The sequence below is a fragment of the Pseudopodoces humilis genome, chromosome 6, assembly GCF_049639895.1.
Source record: "Pseudopodoces humilis isolate 2021_Gansu_Grassland_sample_001 chromosome 6, ASM4963989v1, whole genome shotgun sequence".
NCBI classification, from domain to species: domain Eukaryota; kingdom Metazoa; phylum Chordata; class Aves; order Passeriformes; family Paridae; genus Pseudopodoces; species Pseudopodoces humilis.
In genome coordinates this window covers 43,210,465-43,222,923 of record NC_142205.1, presented here as the reverse complement: position 1 = coordinate 43,222,923, position 12,459 = coordinate 43,210,465, and the positions used below count along the sequence as shown (strand labels likewise).

The 12,459-nt window shown below is 40.0% G+C and overlaps 1 long non-coding RNA gene across 1 annotated transcript in view; it reads left to right on the top strand.

The window, feature by feature from the left end:
* LOC148184160 (uncharacterized) overlaps positions 1–12,235 on the top strand; it is a 133,552-nt gene extending 121,317 nt beyond the window's left edge. The window contains exon 3 of the long non-coding RNA XR_015772785.1: positions 11,795–12,235. This is a non-coding gene — a long non-coding RNA (uncharacterized LOC148184160). The remainder of the gene's footprint in view (positions 1–11,794) is intronic.
* Positions 12,236–12,459: the final 224 nt, after the last annotated feature.

Below are 12,459 nucleotides of genomic sequence, written 5' to 3'. Positions count from 1 at the left end.
AAAGCTAGATTATAGGTTTTCAAGAACATCTAGAATCTTGGAAAAAAATATGCATTTTATTAATTTAAAGCATTAAACAACCAAGGAGTATTTATATATATACTTGCCATAAAACATCACTAAATAGACACATACACAACTCATGGTTATGAGATTTTCAGCATTGCTTGAAACCCTATGAAATTAACATAAATTTAAGGCACCACTTCCAGAAATTGCAAGCGCTGGTTACTTGCTAGTGTTCCCTGTTGGCCAACAAAAGCAGCAGGCACTTCCATGAATGTCTTCATGGTGAGTAACATGGTAGCTATGGTAGCTGAATTACTTATGCTCAACTTCACTGCTAAGCAATGGGTCAAGGTTGGTGGTGTGAATGAGCAAGTGCAAGCTTGTTTCTAAACAGATGTGTAAACAAGTAGTGTCTTGTCTGTTTCCTAAATGGCATTTTTTTCCCCCCACCCAGACCAATTACTTCAAAACCACTTCATTCCATCACTTCAGATTATGGTGAGCATGTTCTTTTCAAGCAGCAAAAACATGGTCAAAGCAAATGTGGCAAACCCTGTTCTAGAAAACATCTGTGAGGTCCACAGTGTGCTCATATTACTGTTTGAGAAGCGCTGCTCTCTTAGTGTAGTTACTGAAGAGAGAAACGGTGGTTTGATTTTTTTGTTGTTGGTTTGTTTTTTTTTTTAAAAAAAAAGCAGTGAAATAATGCCAGAAAAATGTTGAGATGCTCATGTTAGGAACATCTTAGTGTGTGATAGTCAGCTACCTGCAAGTGAAAGTGAGGATAAGGCAAATTAGATTAGGGCTGATAAAAAGTATTGCAGGCTAGCTTTCATTCATTCCAGGACACAAAGAACGTGAAACCAAGAACATCTCTCAGTGCACAGCAGCAGAACAAAGGCATCTAGAGAGTACATGAAGCAGACGCCCTCCCTAACAGTTTCCTCTGCTTTTTCAAAGGATCAGAGATTCAGCCTGAAGAAAATCTGCTTAAAGGTAGCATTCTCACCTATTTAATTTCTCCTGGATACTATTGTGGACAGCTGTTTTGATCAGGTCCATTGGCAAGGTAGGACTGTATGATAACAGCAGAAAATGCAGCAGCTTTTGAACAGCAGCTACAACCTAACAGACTCCAGGCAAATATGGCCTAGGTGAAAAGCAGCAAACATTGGAGAACAGAGTTGTGCTATCAGCATGCTTTTAGTTCTTTACATTTGGGAGGAGTTGTCTATTCATATCTTTGATGGACTGTGGAAAAGAACACTGAATGTAGCCTGGTACCTCAGGATGCTGTGGTTGATAAACAGACCTGAGGCTTAGTGCAGGATTAAAGGAGGAAGTGGATGATACAGATATATATGCCTATCATACATGGTTTGAAAGCAAATCAGATGAATGTTGTACTTGTAATTCAAAGGGTGATAGCGAAGGTCTCAGGGCAGACAGCTGTTGAGAAGCTCCCAAGAACCTGGCAACAGTATTGAGCAGGAAACTGTCACCCACAGGATCCTCTAAGAAGTGAAAAGGGAGTTGTCTCTCAGAGGGTAAGATATTGCATAAACTATTTCATATGCTTACTAACACCATGAATCAGGAGCATGGAGACCCTTTAGCAAAGGGTGTTTATAGGCTCCAGATACACAGTTGTTATTTTTGAGGTATTAGTACTGCTCTTTGTTTTGCTGCAAGAACATTGGGAAGCTCAATTATTTTTGTGTTGGTTTCCCTATCTATAGTCCAAAGACTGTGATTTAGAGAAATTTAGAAATACTAGTGAATTCAATTGCTTAGCTGTCTGTAGGTTTTATGTGATTTAGAAGATTTTGTTCTTCAAAGCTTGAGAAATTTCTTTCTTGGGAACAAGCTTCTCATCCTGCTGTAGTATGTAGAGTATAAAAAAGGATGTTGTTTGCTTAATAGTACTTCTCTAAAAGTTGTCAGTTGGGTGAGACTATGGAGGAATTGAATTTGAGCAATTTTTAAAAAAGTGTTTGAGTGATATGAATTAGATTTGGGAAATTATTAATTCTCATCTAAATTAAATAAACTTCCTAGTTTTGCCAGGTCATATGTGGTACTCCTCCATACAATTACAAGCAGAAAAAAATGCCTAAGTACCACTTTCATAAATAACAACGGAAGATTAAATTTTCTCCAGTATTATTCTTTGGGGCTGTAGAGGATACATGCTTATCTGTGTTGACTGTGTGTCTGAATTGGCAGACAACACATTAGAGCCTGGTTTCTTTGCCAACCTGTGCTTAAATGTAATGTTTCCTACAACAAAACAACAGTAAGACTGCATGTTTAAAGAAAAAAAAACAAAACAACAACACAAAAGCCTCAAAAACTCTATTTGTAGAGAATGATTGGAGCCTCCCCTTATATTCTTAATTCTTTGAAAAGAAGGCTGAAATTAAGGGCACAGCTCTTCCCTGCAGCAAAGAGTCTTAGACCATTTCCCCAGTATTTTGCTTCAATAATTTTGCAAGACTGAAGTGGCAATAGGTAGACTTGTAGACCACACATGAACTCATGTTCAAGCTGTGGAGGTTTTCAATTAAAGAGCAAGGGGGAGCATAAGAATAAACACATCCATGTTGTAAAACACTTCTCAAAAGCATTCAGATGACAGATGCTGTAGCAACACATTGGAGAAAGGATTTTTTTTCTGTTGTTTACAGTTTTAATAAGTATTTACTTGGTTTTCTGTCTGCATCGGTCCGGTCACAGAAGAAAGCCAAACAAAATGTGTGCACTAACTCAGAGTGGTTGGTTCATGGCCACTGTTTGAGGTCAGGGTTCTTTCCTTGTTCCCATATTTCTGCTCTCTGGTCGAGCTCCCTGTTCCCACACTGACATAACAGATACAGATACCTCGGTTCACACAGCTTCCTTGTCATTTAGCATTTTCACTAAGCTGAAGCACAAAGAGCATTTTTACTCCTGTGAGTAAATAAATGCTAAGGCAGTGTCTGGTGATTCCTCTGAAACCTTAAGATGTCTCAGAGCATAACTGATAGATTTGATTAAATGGTACCCGTAAGACTGTTGTTGCAGAAGAATGATTAAGCCTAAATTATCTGAAAGAGTCTGACTCAGGATATAAACAATGCAAGAGCAATTGAGAGACCCTGAATCATGAACTGTGACATGATATATCCTGGAGTTCAATAAGCTAATGGTGCTATTAATGACTAAGCTGAATTAAGCAGAGGTTTTGTTTGCTTCTGATTTCATGTCTTCCACCCTCGATCTCTGCAGGTGGCTAAACACACAAAAGTACTCATGAAACGGGGGGAAGGGAACTAGAGAAGAGAATAAAGTAGGAAAAGACAAGAAAAGGGATTTATGCTTTTGTTTACATCTGAAAAATTTCCTGATGTCCCTAGGGTAATGGTATTCACAATGAGGGAGGGAGGAAGGCCCCCAAGCTCTTGTGGGGGAGGGGGACGAAGAATAAGGGGCAGATAAGAAAACAGAAAGAATGTAAAATACAGCCAAAGGAAAGAGGACGCTTTTTTTAGACAGGAAAAGGCAAAAAGAGATGTGGGGGGGAGGGAAGAAGAGATGTCCGAATGGTTGTCAGGATTCTTTATTATCTCTTCTCAAAATTCTCTGAGCAGCAATGGCAGTAGTGCACAGAGGTTCTTACAGGGGAAAAATAAGCCAGTCAGTAGGTTGTTTACAAATTGCTGTTCTGAAATTTTCACATTTATTGGCACAAAAAAATTTATTGATCAAAATCAGGTAATCCCCCCTCCCTCTTAGTATATAATAATGACAGGAAAAGCTGAATAGCATGCTCCCTTGGAAAAACAACGTTATTCCATAATAAATAAACTGAAATTTCAGTGACAGGCCTGACAGGTTTTTTGTCTTATTTTCATTGTATCTGAAAGAGAGGAAAAGAAGTGGAATTAAGTCTCTCTTATTGTTTTCCTTAAATTAAATAAAAGGAGTAGGAAGGGGTTGGGAGAGAAGAACCCACTACTGAACAACGACGTTATCTTTCCAGTCATTTCTATGGCAAATGAAAGTGCTTCTCAAGGATAAGTATCATAATGAAACCTTGTGCAGTGGTCATAGGGAATTGCTGCCAGAACCAGAGAGAAGTGAGTACAAAGGACTCAATATTAATGAAAAGTGCCATTAGGTATTTCAATGTAACAAGCAGGTTTTTCTCCTGTAGTGACACGGTAGTGACAAATGGCTCGTCTTAACTCAATGTCCTTTAAATCATGGCAAAACTTAATACTAAGGGGAGAAGGATGCTCACTCATCTCTTAATGAAAAATGTTAGTAGCCAGGTCCTTATGTTTGCCTTCAAGTTGGCTATGAATACATAAAAATGTTGGCTGTGCATGAAGAATGAGGAGATATTCATAATGTGGAACTGTCTCTTTTTATTAGCATTAAATAAAGATAAGACTACCCTGCATGACTACATGCAGACAAAATGAACAGTGAGAGAGAACAACTTTTTAAATTTTTCCTCACATTAGATTTACCTGATTAGAGGCTGACCAGGTATCAAAATCATAAAGCATTCTCTAAAATGAAAATCCCTAATGGCTTCATTAATACTGTGAACTGACATGAAGCTTCAGGCACAGGGCTTTAGTGTACCTTGGCATCTAAAGAGGGGCTCTCTGAAGAGCAGAGAAACAGTGAGAGTGGGCTTCAGAAGTGCTGTTGCCACTGCGGTACTCGGTGTTGAGGCAGAGCAGGATATTATTGTCTTTACACATCAGAAGTATGGGAGTCTGTCCCCCTTGCTGGTAGAAAGCAGAGCTTTACTTTGCACACCCACGTCAGAGCTGCTGCATGTAAGGGATAGCAACAGCCTAAGCTCATCAACTGCTTTTAGCAGGAGTTATTTGACTGCCACAGAGTTTGTTTGCAGAATTGGTGCTGGGAACACATCTTCAGTAGAGCCATCGCTCCTGCAGGGAGTGGTGGTTGTTTGTTTTTTTGGCTAAGATGTACAAAACTGGGAATCTTTTAATCTTTCTGTACATGCAGTGGGCTGTGCCTTAATCCAAACTAGCATGTTTTTTGTTCTAGTTCCTCTTGTTCCTCCTAGTGAGGAACTAGAACAGAAGTCAGATAAAATCTGAGTGCAGATAGTGTTTTCAGTTGCTGGTCAGAATCGCCAACATGTGGTAATGCTACTCTGACCATCTTTGCAGGGGAGGATCAAAAGGAAGTTGAGTGTTGGAGGTAGATTGGACTAAACTGTAGGAATAAAAAAAAAAAAAAAAAAGGCTGCTTTCAAAGTTCAGAGTGCTTTTTAGGAAATGATGTTTTTAATTATGATGTTGATGTTGTGATAGCTACTGGAAAATCAAATTAGTATGCAGGATATTAGCAAATGTCCATGGTTTTTAGAGAAGAGACACAAAATAAAGGAACTCTGCTGGGATGAAACTATGCTGGGTCAGCCAAAATCCAGCAGATTTGGGAGCCAACCATATCGCCTGCCCTGTGGTTTTCCTTTCAAATGTTTTCAAGTTGGGCATCCAGGAACTGATCTGGGGTGCCAGCTGCATCAAGACAGAGTGTCAACATGCTTCAAACACAGAACACACGCAGGGTAACAGAGTTTGGAAAACAAGAAAAAGGCACAGAATCCAAACTGAAATTTGTACTGGCGGATGCCCAAATACGGGTTCATTTCCTCAGTGTGAGATGCACTGACTGGACAATAATTCAATCATTGCAGGCATTCACCCCTATGAGTGCTTGCACACAAGCAGTGCCCCCTATGAAATATCAGGTTGCATTTATTAGTAGTTACGTATAAAGTCATTTGGTGTCAGATAGGTTGTTGGCATATCTTTCTGCTCTCAGGCCTTTCTTTAGGCCCGTATCCTTGTACTGGCAAAGTCCCCTCATGCACTGTAAGCAATTTTAATTAAATCTCTTGCTGTATTTAATTGTCTAGTATAGTACCACTGACAGGTAGACAGATTTATATAAATATATATATATATATATATATATATATATATATATATATATATACAGTTGTCATTTGATTGAGTACTCTGCATGTAGTGTCTGAGTGTGTATTTACATCTAAATATGTATAGGCCTCCCAGGTCTCTAGATTGCACCTAGCAAGGGAGATTTTTGGGAAGAGAGTTTCTATCCATGGTAGAAAAGACCAAGTTAAGTGCACTGGATGTATAAAATCCATCAGATAAGACAGATGACATCTAAGGATGCTGATGAAGCTGGCACATGATATTGTAAAGCTAAGTTCTTATCCTGAGAGGTGGCAATGTGGGGAGGTTTCTGTTGACTGGAAAGAATGAAATGGTGCACTCTTTTTCAAAAAAAGGCAAACTACAGTCTTACATCCCCTAAGCCCTGAAAATTTTGACATGGACACTATTTCTAGGCACGTGGAGGATAAGATGGGGTCTGGAAACAATACAGATTTTGAAGGACAAACTGAAGGTGATCAACATGAATGCCTCCTGTGCTGAAAAGATTGGCTCTGTTAATGAGGGAAGAACAGTGGATTTATTTTAACAAGGCTTTCAGCACTGTCTCTTGTAGTATCCCCATAGTCAAATTTAGAAAATACGAATTACAGAATTACAAAATGGGAAAGAAAAAAGAAAAAGGCCGAAGCATCAGGCTTAAAATTCCAGCAGCACTATCATACTTTAGCTGCAGGCTCACTATGCCTGGCATTCCTGGTATGAGTCACTTCTGGGCTTGCCATTGCTTCACATCTGCAGCAACAACCTGATCAACAGGACAAAAGGACCTTCCCTGAGGAGCCTTGCAGAGGGACTCCTGGCACTGCTCCCTGCCTGTCACACAGAAAGGCCCTGCCAGCTGATGGGGCTCCTGTAGATCCTTGGTGAGCTGGAGGCCAACCACATCCTGAGCACGAGTGTGGCTGCCAAGCACAGAAAAAGGATGGTGGCCCTCTGCTCAGTAGTTGGTGAGACTTCATCTGGAACTCTCTGTGTCCAGATGTGGGACCTCCTGGAACAAGACCAATCTTGACAGCCTAGAGAAAATCCAGAGCAGGGCCCAAGGGTGGTGCAGCATAGAAAAGAGCACGCAGGGGGAATGGAATTTTTTCCCTTCAAATACCTGCCAGGAGCCACAGAGAAGACAGGCTCTCCTCCAAGGTGCGTAGAGGAAAAGGACAGGAGCCAACAAGTTGGAGCAAGGACAGAGTTGTCTGGGAAATGGGGAAAAAACCTTTCCCAAAGAAGGTGGATAAGCCCTGAGTCAGGCAGTTGCAACTACAGAAAATCCATCTCTGGAGACCCTCAAGGCTTTGTGGGAAAAGGTCCTGTGCCACTTGATTGAGTATTGAGGTAGCCCTGCTTTGAGCAGGGGGCTGAGCAGAGACTTTGAGGGGGTCCCTACCTGTCTGCATTCCTCCTTGTGTCTGCCTTGAGTTGCTTTGTTTGCCCCAAATGTGGGGGCGAGGCTGGCAGGGAACCTGTGAATCTTTTCTCTCTGGATGAGAGGTGTGTGTCTGTGACAGATGCAGGCATAGGCATAAACAAATGGATCCACATGACACAGGAGGTCTGTAAGCTCTGCCAGCAGTGCAAATATGTTATGTCCAAGAATCTGGACACCTCTCTTTATCTCTTGATATTTTCTCAAGGAACTCCCTTCCCGCTTCCAAGGCTCTTCTCCCCCCAAGGCTTCATATGCCATTTGCATAAGGGACTAATTATAATCAGGGCTGTTCAAGCAGCAAAGATGTGGGTAAGGGAAAACCTGTTTGATCATCAAAATTACTCACTTTGGAGAGGAGGAATTAAGATGATTATACATGCAGATGTGTATGCATACACACAGGGGTTTTTTTTACTTAACATTTTAACATTTACTGTTATCAAGATGTGTCCACATGTCCTTCTCAAGCTTGTATATTTGATAAAGTTATTTTAGAGTGATCCTGTTTTCAAGCATTTGTGAATTTTAAAGCCTACTTAGCATACTTAGATGCACCAATGTTGTAGTATTTTCTATACTTTTAATTCCTTGGGCATGAGTCTTTCCAACCCTATGATCATGCTCGCTCCCATTCTCCTGATTTGTTGTTGAAAAGTTTTCTAAAAGCACTGTTTATTTCTATAACTCATAAGGGATTTTGCCATTCTGCTTGTGGTTTAGTGAGAATAAAGAAAAATAAAGAGGTTGTATAAATGTAACTCCATTTAAAAAAGAAACACTAATGCACTAACATGTTGTAATGAGAGCTATTAAAATAATTAGTCCCTATCCTAGGATGATTGCAAAAGGAAATAAGTAAAGAGAATGAAACATATAACAACTGGATTATAAAATTAACAACCAGCATAAAAATTAAGTTAGTCAAAAGTTTAAACCAGAATGTGACTGAGTTGCAGGGTAATATAGGAGGAGAAAATGTAATTTTGCTTATTCCATGGCAGTTTACTTGAACTAAATGTCCCTGAAAAATGCCTGAGACGTGTGGATGAGGTTGTACTTTTCGAAAATATACCACCGTATTTGATTTCAGGACAGTCAGTGGGTCAAACTTAGCCTAAGGCAATCACAGCAGCTTTAACAATCAAGGGCTTAGGGGAGTGGGATAAAATGTCTGCATTCTTTCTTTGATTTGATCTCACTCCTTATTTGATTATTGCTGGCTGGATGGGTCTGTGTTGGTTCATTCATGTCCGGTGCTGCCTCACACCAAGAGAAGAAAGCTGGGTACTGCAGGTCCACACCCAGTTTCTTCAGCCTCACTGGTCTTCCCAGCCACTGTCTCACTCTGGTGCTTGCACTGAGGCTTCTTTTTGTTGCATGCTTCTCCTTGTATAATTGCCATACTCTTGCCTTAAAACAGTATTGAACAAGAAGGATATTGTTACGTTGATGCTGATGGCTCAGTATAACCAGTGTCAGAGATGTCAGGTCCTGGTAATGTGTTGTCTGATAACTGTCATAGGCTTCAATATGAATATTGCAATGTGAAGCTCTAATCAAGGCTTACATGTGCATCCCTTGTCTGGTTGTGAGGTTACAAAGTATATACTGATCAGACCGATATCTTGTAATTTGGAACCTTAGCTATTTAAATTAAATATTATTGCTATTTATAATATCTTGTATAAAACAATTACCTTAGAAATAATCACAAGTCTTATTTCATCTCATGCTGCAGAAACCTTTGTTCAAAGGCCATCTTTGCACTGTCAACCTGTGAAAGGGACAGATGTGTTCCTGGTCTGTCATCAGTGGGTCGAAGCAAGCTAGACCAACCATGGCCCAGAATGTCCATCGTAACCACATCTCCCAAAAAAAACTGTCTTTTGGACAGTATTGTGTTCAATATATAACAATGGAATTAAAACAGTCTATTTGGAAAACTCTCTATGTACATATTTTGCAGAAAAGATTCTAGGAAAAACCATCAGGCTGAAGAATTTCAAGAATCACAAATAAAAATTCCTGAAGAGCTGAGACCCAAACTTAAAAGGAGATTTTTAAGGGCACTTACTTAGTCCAGATTTTTAAAGGGAAAGAGTGCTTATGCTAATTTCAGGGGAAACATGCTATTAAGAACAAAGTTTTCTGTGATTTAAAAAAATCTAGCACCACCACATACTATAAATAATGGTTCTTATACATTTTATTCCTGAAGATAGAAAGATTATATTAATGCAGTAATACTTACAGCTGTGTAAACTTGTTCCACTTGTTCAAGGTTGTCTTTGAAGTTAACACCAATGAAGTGGTTCAATACATTTTTTGTCTTGTTTAGGGAAGCAAACCAGCTGTGACAGGTTTAATCAGAACTAAACCTTGTTTGAGTCAAATGGAGGCTACAAAAGCAAACATGCTGGACAAGTTACAGCAGAGTTAAGGCCTGTTCTTTCAGCTGTTCCAGGGTGTGGTGTCTGGGGAGGGGGAGAGTGTCTATGTACATGCTTACAGAGACTGGATTAAGTATCCCTAGAGCGTAGGAGGCTGGCAGTCATCCTGTATCTACTTGTCTCTGCTCCCAGGGAGATGGACTTCTGGGGATGCTCTGTTTAGCAAGGTAAACCAGACACCAAACGAACAGGAAACGAGAGCTCAGTAGTAGAGGCTGTCATTGAGTTGGGTTGCAAATAGTGGTCTGCAAATTTGTCCCAAGATTTTTTAAGTGTCACAAAAGGCAAATACTCATTTCTCTTCAGGGCTTGTTTCCCAGAAAGCTAGATAATCTTATTTGGATCATGATATGTGAGATAAAATAAGTAGCCTTATTTCATTTAAATTGATATGTTTCTTGATAGTGCTGTACTTTCCCTCTTATTTACATTCAGCCTAATCCTGTGGCAAAATCAGCTCTCAGGGAGGTAGCTACAAGCACACTGACATTTACATTTCATTTGTTTATACTGGATCTGAGTTTATGTCTATGCATTTTACCAGTGGCTGCAGAAGATGAGAATAGCTTTAGGAAAGAGTCTGCATGTTGATGAAAGAGTGAGTTATGCGCTGTAACTGTATTCCTGACTCATTATTCACAGCAAAAAGAATTCTCTTGTGGCATTCCACTTCTTATGTGGTTAGTGTACCACTCCCACCTTCCAAAAGTCTCAGCCACTCAAAGACATAATTTTCTAAAGTATAGGCTGTAAAATTAAAGGTTACATTTCAGTTTTACAAGTGAACCAAGTTACCTGGCAGTTTTAGAAAATGTACATCTGCGTAATAGTTCAGAAATTAGACACAGGAAAACCCACGTTAAAACCACCTAACAATAAAGTTCACTTTTAAATCCAACAATAGAGAATTCAGAAGCTGATACTCTAATCTGTAATTCCACTTACTGTCCTGTAGTGTATGTTTTACTGTTGGATCAACTGGCATCCTAAATGGGCTCCCCAGCTAGGGGAGTAAAAGCCTGAAGTAAATACAATTAAGCCTGTTAAAACTTTGGGGTTCTTGGTTTTCAGTGAACATTTGTGAGTAGCCAGGGAATGTTAAAAAAAATATTTTATTTGTCAAAATTATTTTTTCATACAGCCCTCTATAGAATATTTATTATCCCTGTTACCTTGTAAGTTGGATGCCTTGCGGTTTTGATTTTCACATTCCCATGAATTAGGGAAATAGCTTTATTCTATATAATAGCTTTATTCTCATTTTATGGCTGGAGGTTCTGAAGGTTCAAGATGCACAGTCACCTTCTAGGGTAGCCAGCTTTTAGCCTTCAGTAAATTATACTGCAAAAAAGCCTGTAGGCTCAAGGAGCCTCAATTCCCCTGGGAGTTCTTTATTGCCAGTACAGGAAGAGCTCTGTATTACTCATTTTTCAGTAACATATATACAGGGGATGTGTGAAAGGATCCTACATCAGGATGGGGTCCTTAATTTGGGTCAGGTCAAATGTTCTGGTGACACAGCTGTGGTGGCCGCAGCACCTCTGCAGAACGCTTCCCAAAGCACCCTGCTCTGGTGAAGCTCTTGTTGCAAGCAGCAGGGTGGAGAGGGCAGCCTTGTCCACAGGGAAAGCTGCATGTCTTAGAAGCTACAAAATGGAAAGGGCTGATCTGATGATCTACAGGAAGGAGTTAATTTGGTCTGATCCCTTGTGTGGTTTGAGGGATTTTTGGAATGTCTGGATACTGTTCAGATTTTTTGAATGGTAGCCTAAGTGCCAAACTGATGGTGCACTATTGATAAAATGTTGGAGGTTATTCATAGACATTAAGATTGAATCTGATGTGTCATTTTAATGGAACTGCTGTATGTTTTCTATTTTATATTTTAATAGTTTATCCAAACACATAAATGAAATAATTCAGTGAATGCAACGGAAGTACTTTGAAGAAAAGCTTACTAAATGGAGGAACTTTGAGATCTGAGCCCAACCAAAAAATCCACAATCCTACCTTAAAAGTCTCTTCAAAGTGGTGTTTCACAGATTTTGAAATTCGTCCTGTTTTGCTGCAGAGGTCAGGGGACTTTATCAGTGAGGAGTTTGATGGATTAGAAAAGGACAAGAACCGGTTTAAGTACTTGAAGGCCATTTGCACATCAAGATTCTTCAAGTGGCTTTATTGACTGGACCATATTGGATACAAAGTACAAGGACATAGGATCAAAACAAATAATCTTTAATCTTTAATCTGTCATCTACCATGGTTCTGCTTCCACTTTTATTGCAAACTGGTTATGCCCAAGATGTTGTTCTCTCCCAGCTCTGCTATGGGCCTTCCCCTTGTGAGCACTCATCGTGGTGACTGAGAGAACACGGACCCCTCTCCCCAGGAGAGGGTACCTGAGCAAGGTGTTTGTGAGCAGACCACAAGTCAGGTCGAGCTTTTAATCACAGCAGAACAAGGCAGTGGTGTCAGAACTGCCGTGCTGGCATCCCTTTGGAATGAAGAGAAGAGAGGAGACCCTACCCAAGGACAGGCACCGGTTCCATGGCAGACT